Source organism: Oxyura jamaicensis, chromosome 1 (genome assembly GCF_011077185.1).
Source record: "Oxyura jamaicensis isolate SHBP4307 breed ruddy duck chromosome 1, BPBGC_Ojam_1.0, whole genome shotgun sequence".
In the NCBI taxonomy this organism is placed as follows: domain Eukaryota; kingdom Metazoa; phylum Chordata; class Aves; order Anseriformes; family Anatidae; genus Oxyura; species Oxyura jamaicensis.
Genome location: NC_048893.1, coordinates 195,578,503 through 195,585,459, shown reverse-complemented (window position 1 = coordinate 195,585,459; position 6,957 = coordinate 195,578,503).

Here is a 6,957-nt window from a genome sequence, read left to right as displayed (position 1 = left end):
CAGCGCCCGGCCCACTGAGCAGATGATCACAATCGGTCCCGGTGCTGTATGCACTGACTTTTGGCACCACCCGTTTGTATCATTCAGCCCTTCCTCTACAGATAACCTCTAAAATCTCTGTGTGTTTACAAATGCCAAGGAAACGTGAGCCCTAGGGACTGCACAGTATTTTGTCACACCAGAAGGGGACCCAAACAGAAGAGGACCCTGCAGCCCCTCCATGAGCTAAACAACTGCCTCTGAGCAGAGGACCTAATGATCATGTCCATGCTTAACCAGGCCTTAAAACAAAGGGTCTAGCCACAAAACCTGTGATTGCACGGTCAAACTCATTGCTATAGGAGCCTGTGAAAGGTGAGAAGTGTTAAAAAGAAGACTCAGACACATGCAAGGAGCGCTCTTAAAAGGACCAGCCTCATGATCCAGATGCAACCTTTGAATCAGATGGCCCTACAGCACTGACCTGGGAATTAAAACATATGCATGCATGGAGGGATTAAACATGCCTGCTTCGTTCCCTTACCTTGCTGTAAACATTTGTGGAGAGATTATTAGGAAGGACAGCACTTCACACTCTCTCAGAGTAGTGCTTTTCTCCAAGTAGGCATCCCCTCCAGGGCTGCTGCTGATCCCCTATTCATGTGCACTTGATTGAAACCAATGAAAATTAATAAATATATCCTTTAAAGTTTTCTTGTTCTCCTCTTTAAGCAAAGATATTGATTAAAAACGTCAGTCATGGGTCTTTTGAAAATAACAAAATTGCTTGAGAGCAGAAATAATTTATCCTGCAGTGATGCCATTCAGGGTTAAGAGCTGCTGTGCAGCATCTGCAGAGAGAAGCTACACAGTGACCCCACATTAATCCTGAGAAGAACAGCAGCGGAATGAGATTCTGGAAGATGCCAACAGGGTCTGAAAGGGTCTGTTGCCATTACACCCTGAGACTTAGAATATCTCCAGTAAAGTAGAAGTGTTTAACCCTGTAATTTAGCTGTGTCTATAGTGTGGTTAGATTTCAGCTCTGAGTAAAGCTCAGCAGGGACATCAGTTACTGCTGTTCAACAGAAGGAACTCAGCCTAAAAAGTTTAGGCACCACCTGTCCCACGGGTTGGTTCTGTTCTTGGGCCAGCTGTAATCCATGAAGTCAAGGCAACTCATGTTAGTGCCAACAGTGTTTTTCCTGATGGATCTGACACCTTTAAATATTTTCTTCCTCATCCAAGAAAACTTACGTTTATTCTCCAAGTCAATGTCAGGCACAGCCATTTTTGCGATGGAAGCCCTTGGGGAGCTTCACAAATGGAGGAGGAGGAGGAGGAAGGGGAGATGGAAGACAAGAAGGATGAGGACTGGCTTACAAAGCACCTCATGTAGGAGGGGCTGGACCTGGTTCAAGTAAATGTGTATTACCATCTTCCATTAAGGGAAAGAACAGGAGCAGCGATAATGGGAAAAGCATTTCACAGGAGGGGATCAGATAAGAATAGACCTGCTATGTTTACATGGCACCTTCCCCAGATGTGCTTTGCTAGCTTGCTTGCTAACAGTGAGCTGCTGATGCATTCCTGAGGCTGCCCTCCACATTATCTCCAAACTTGGCTGTATTTTTAGAAGGAAACTCAAGCCACAGTTGCTGGACAACACAGCAACTGTTGTGGCAACACATCCTTCGGTAACCCATATGCAGTAGGACATCCTTCGGTAACCCATATGCAGTAGGACATCACGCTGGGGAAGCGTGGTCAGCTGCGAGCACTGGGCACTGAAAGACTTAGTTTCGAGATCACTTTTCCCTTCTGATTTTCCTGGAACCAAAACACCTCCCTCCTGAACAAAGCTGCAGTGTTTTGCTTCCTCAGCTCTCTGCTCCTCTCAGACCACGTTTCCATACTCTTTCCATCTGAGCCTGCATGCCCTGGAACCTCATGCCTGTCCTAAAGCTCCATCCTCAGCCCACAGTCCAGAGAGAATTATCTTGGCCCCTGGCCCTGCAGAAGTGCAGGAACTGCACTGGTGTATTGTCAGCCATTGCTGGGGCAGAGGACTAAAACCCCCCCATCCTGCTAGGGGCAGAAAGAAACACTTTACAAGTAAAGCCAAGTTTACTGCTAGTGTAATTAAAATCTTAAGCAACCAAACAATTTTTATCTCAGTCTATTTATTATAGAAAAACTAAAATATAAAAAAATAAGATTACAGGCAAACCTTTCAATATCAAGCCAGTTAAAATAGTTAAACATATACTGCCTCGTATCTACCCCTTCCACCGCCTTGCCGGGTCCTGAGTTCACTGGATTCAGCCTAGGTGGGACAGCTGCAGCCAGGGATCAGCAGTCCCAAGCCCTTCACAAGGAGTGTGGGGTTAATGCTTGCTTTTTCCTCATCCTGGTGTCTGTTTGCGGCTACTACATGTTTCCTGGCACACCTTGCACCCTGTGCCACAGCTGTCACATCCCCTGCTGTATCAGGCTTGTATTCCTCTGCAGTGAAATGCAAGGACCACAAATACGTTGTGCCACGTGGAATAGAAGCCTGTTACTATTACCTATATAAAAATATTTTTATACCATAAACTATAAAAAGAGAATCACAGATAAAACAAATGAGGCAATAGCCTGGTCATGAGAAGATTGTTAAAACATGCAAACGAGCGAACACAGATCTCTAGACAGGCAATGAGCAGTTCAGACAAAGCAAGCGTGGCACGTCCCAAGGCCTTGAAGAGCTGGAAGGAGCTGACGCCTTGCTACCAGCCGTGGCAATGCTGTATTTATTGAGCCGTCAGCAGGGACCTGCACTCAGGGACTACTGGGAGGGAGAGCCCAAATTTTCCAGAGAACAATCAGTAAGGACAGCTACTTACATATAGCCTTACACATACTTTGTATATAGTCTTGGCAAGTCTGAGAAATGGGACGTGAGAAAGCTTTTTCTTTTTTTTTTTTTTTTTTTTTTCACATTTTCTAACCAGCCCAGATCACATAATTCAGCCTGATTGGATTTTGCTTTCGCAAACATCAATCATTTTTAGCCACCTGGAGTCTGACAAATGATTGCCTGACTGAGGGCTATACATTTATACAGGACTCTGAGTGTAACTGCAGAACTCAGGACTTGCTTCTCAGGCAGTATTATACTCACTTTTGTACCAAAAACCTATTACCAGATTATGGAGAAGTTCTGACATATAAGCAAGCTCTCAGTGAGAAAACTTCATCTCTCGTGGCTAGTGCTTGTTCTGCAGACAACAGTGAGTATGTAAAATGCATGGAGGGAAAATGAGGGCATACGGTGGTGCCACAATGCAATACTAACATATTTACATTACATCTGAGCTAGTAACACAATTGTGAAATGGAAAAACTCACGAAAGCAACACGTGCTTCAGCTTAAGAACCATATGCTCAGCGGCGCTGCCACTCAACCACATCCAGGTTTTACACCAGTTTTCACTGGGCAAAGCCAACCACACTGCAGTTTTCAGGCCCTGTGGATCAATATAATGGTGCAATAAATGAAACAGTCTGTGTTTTAAAGTAAAACATTATTGGGGAGAAATAAAAGGAGAAAAGAAGAAATGCTTCAGTGCCACTGTGCTCACAGGAATAAAGTGAACCTTTATGGAAAAAAGGGGGAAATTACAAAGCCCTGTGATTTCAAATATTCAATGTTTTAGATCATTCACAGTTGGAGTTGCTGCTTTGTATTAATCTTCAGTCTTAATGTGTTTTCTACAGTTTATATTGTATCTTTCAAAAAATATCTAAAAACCTAAGACTTAAAAATTATTTCCCATCTACATTTAAATATACTCCATTCATTGCTTCCATTTTATCTTCTTTACAATTGCTAACACATGGCTCTTGGCAAGCATAAGAGCTCCATTTAATTTATAAATTCATTGAAGTAAAAATCTTCTAACAGAGCTGCTGACAGGCTTCTGATTCTCAGAGCTCCAATCAAAGAATAATTCTGAACACTTCTGTTGTAGATTATATTTGTAAGTAAACAATCCAAATACTAACTACTTTCACAAGTGAAGGCAGAACTTCAGAAATTTGCGTTAACGTTCATGTGTACAATATTACTTGATTACAAGGCACTCCTTCAAAAATTTAAAAAGTCCCTCAGGGTCTGGAAGTGCACCGTATCAATTGCATCTAATACACAAGTCTGATTTTCAATGAGGAAGAACAAATTAGGTTAAGCATATTAAGCTAGAAGCACAGTTCAACTCTAAGTACTGAATTCCGTAATACTACTGCAGTATCAATATTTATGCTAAATTTAAAATAAACATTCCAGAGAACAAGGTTCTGGGACTAACCACATTTTATAGATGGCTGTAAGGTACAGCTCTGCCTCCAGCTAGTTTTGAATGACTTTTGGTTGCAACGCAGCTGTTATTAATATTTAACCAGAAACTAGTTTTTCATATAGTTGCTTTTAGTAGGTAACAAAAATTAAATATTCTATTCAAGAGGATGCTCCCTGTCACACAGCAGCACTGGCTGAAAAAAAAATAAAAATAAAAATAAAAAAAAAAAAATTACACTTTCTGGATAGCCACAATCAGTCATCACAGAGCTGATCAATTAATTTGAATAAAAACACATTCATGCATTTCACATACCCACATACCTTCAGATGCCAGGTATCTGTTTCTATATCCCCCTTCCCTTTGAACTCACAAGAGTGATGACAAATGCACACTTGATGGCACTCATGTGCAGCACGTTCCTTCATTCCTGTTCATGCTAACATGAAAATAAAATGTTCAGCAATTCAACAGAAAAATGTTGGTTTTATGAACATGGGTTGAACTTTGTGCCCCTCGGACACAGTTTCCCTCGTATACAGACTGACCTGTGGAAAATGCCTGCATTTTCATAATTGCATTACAAATCCAAAGAGTCCTCTCCCATAACAAAGTAAGTCAAAAAATCCAAGCATAACCAGCATGTAATAAGAATTTTATTGAATAAATTTAGAAAAAAATGGAACATGAAGACATGAGATTATTTTCTGCTTTTAAGTTTTATGAGTGTGCAGAATCAAACAACCATGCAAAAAGACATCTCTCCCCCCCAACCGTAATTCAGCTTTTATTTATAATGGCAAAATTATTAGCGCCTTAAAACAGTGTTCCAGACACGTAACTCATTACTTTAAATAGGATCTCTTTCCTGAATGAAGACAAAAATATAGTAGCAATAGGGAAAGACAATTGATTAACAGGTACAGTATTTAACCAGTAATCATGCCATTTTTAAAGAATGCAAGCAAAAAATGCATCATTACATAGAATAAGTAGATGCTTTTTCAAGGCAAAATTCCTAATAAAACTAGTCCCTAAACTACTGAAATGGTGACTTGATAATGCAAGTGTTCCAGAAGATCATCAGATGGAAGATTTTTTTGTGAATTTACATCAGTGCCATGTAAAATATAACAGAATATTTGAACAGCCCAGTGCTAACAGCATGTGAACATTAAAAATGAACTCCAACTCCTCCAGGAAATGTTGTTTTAGATATACAACAGTAGGAAGGAAAATGGGCTTAAGCATGAGGAAGAACATTAAGATTTCTGTAACAAATTCGTGCACCCACGTAGTTTTTGTCTCATTAAAAATGTATTGTGAAGTTTTACATGCCACTGGGACAGTCATATCTGAGACATATAATAATGTACTGTCTACATGTAATATGCAAACCCATTCTGAAACACAGTATAGCTTTTTAAAGTATTATGAATTATAAAAATATAGCTAGACCACAAGTTAAACAACTTGTTAAATACAGGACAACTCCCAAAACCATGAAGGGCAAACTGAACTGCACATATCCCAGTACATAACCTTTCACACTTCCCCTATTTCATTTCATTATTATTAAATGGGTGACAGCCTATGTGAGCAAGACTGTTTAGCTTAGTTCTCAAAACTTGCTTTTGAAAAGCATTGATCAGTTTCATATACCATAGTTATTATCATCTTTCCCCCCACACACATTTACTAACAAAAGTCAAAGTCAAACCCAATTCTATTGGAAATAAATACCACCAGCCATATCAAGATGTCATTCTGTAGAACCCCAGTGTGCTGAAGACTGTTCTGAGCAACCAGAGTGATCTGCTCAAAGCACTCAAATTCAGCAAGAAATACAGCTTTTGCAGCTTGATGATGGATGCACACAAATAGTTATAAAAAGCTGCTAAGAATGCAGCTAAACAAGACATGACATATGCCATCTGAAAGCTTAACTTTTTGAAAATCATCATAAGCCATGGAGAAGCAGACTGTTATTTGTAAAATCTAAACCTTTTTGCCTGATATAAACTGGGATTTTGTTTGCTCACGTTTTTGAACAGGTGCATTTTAGAAGTGTTTATACTGTCATTGAGGTGGAAAAGTCATTATGCAACTCCTGAGGGATCTGTAGCTCCCTGCTGAGAGTATGAACAACAAGAATAGAAGGAATGAATAATGAATTCCAAAAAAAAAAAAAAAAAAAAGGCAAAACTGAGGACATTGTCTGCAGGAGCCTTCTTTCACTCACTACTACAATGTTGAGCCTGCTTCTAACAGAATCTAGTTTCAAGAAGTATAAAAAACAGTACAGGGTCCCAATGTCTAGAATGTTAAAGCAAAAGTCCATTCATCCAGATTTTGCTCAATTAAGTGCTTAGTATACTGAGAGGTCACAAGAATTGCATAAAAAAAAAAAAAGAAAATTTTGTTTTTGAAGTACTTGCAGTACTTTAAATGTTACATGATGTAAATTTACTGCATATGATGGTATAATTAAACTGGAAATTGGTTAAAAAAAAAGTGGAAACAGGATATATTTATGGTATTTATATATCCCCATGGATAGATACCTTTTATCTTGTTAAATAGGAATTTTATGCTGGTATTTAAGTTCAGAGTTCTGAATAAAAACAAACAAACA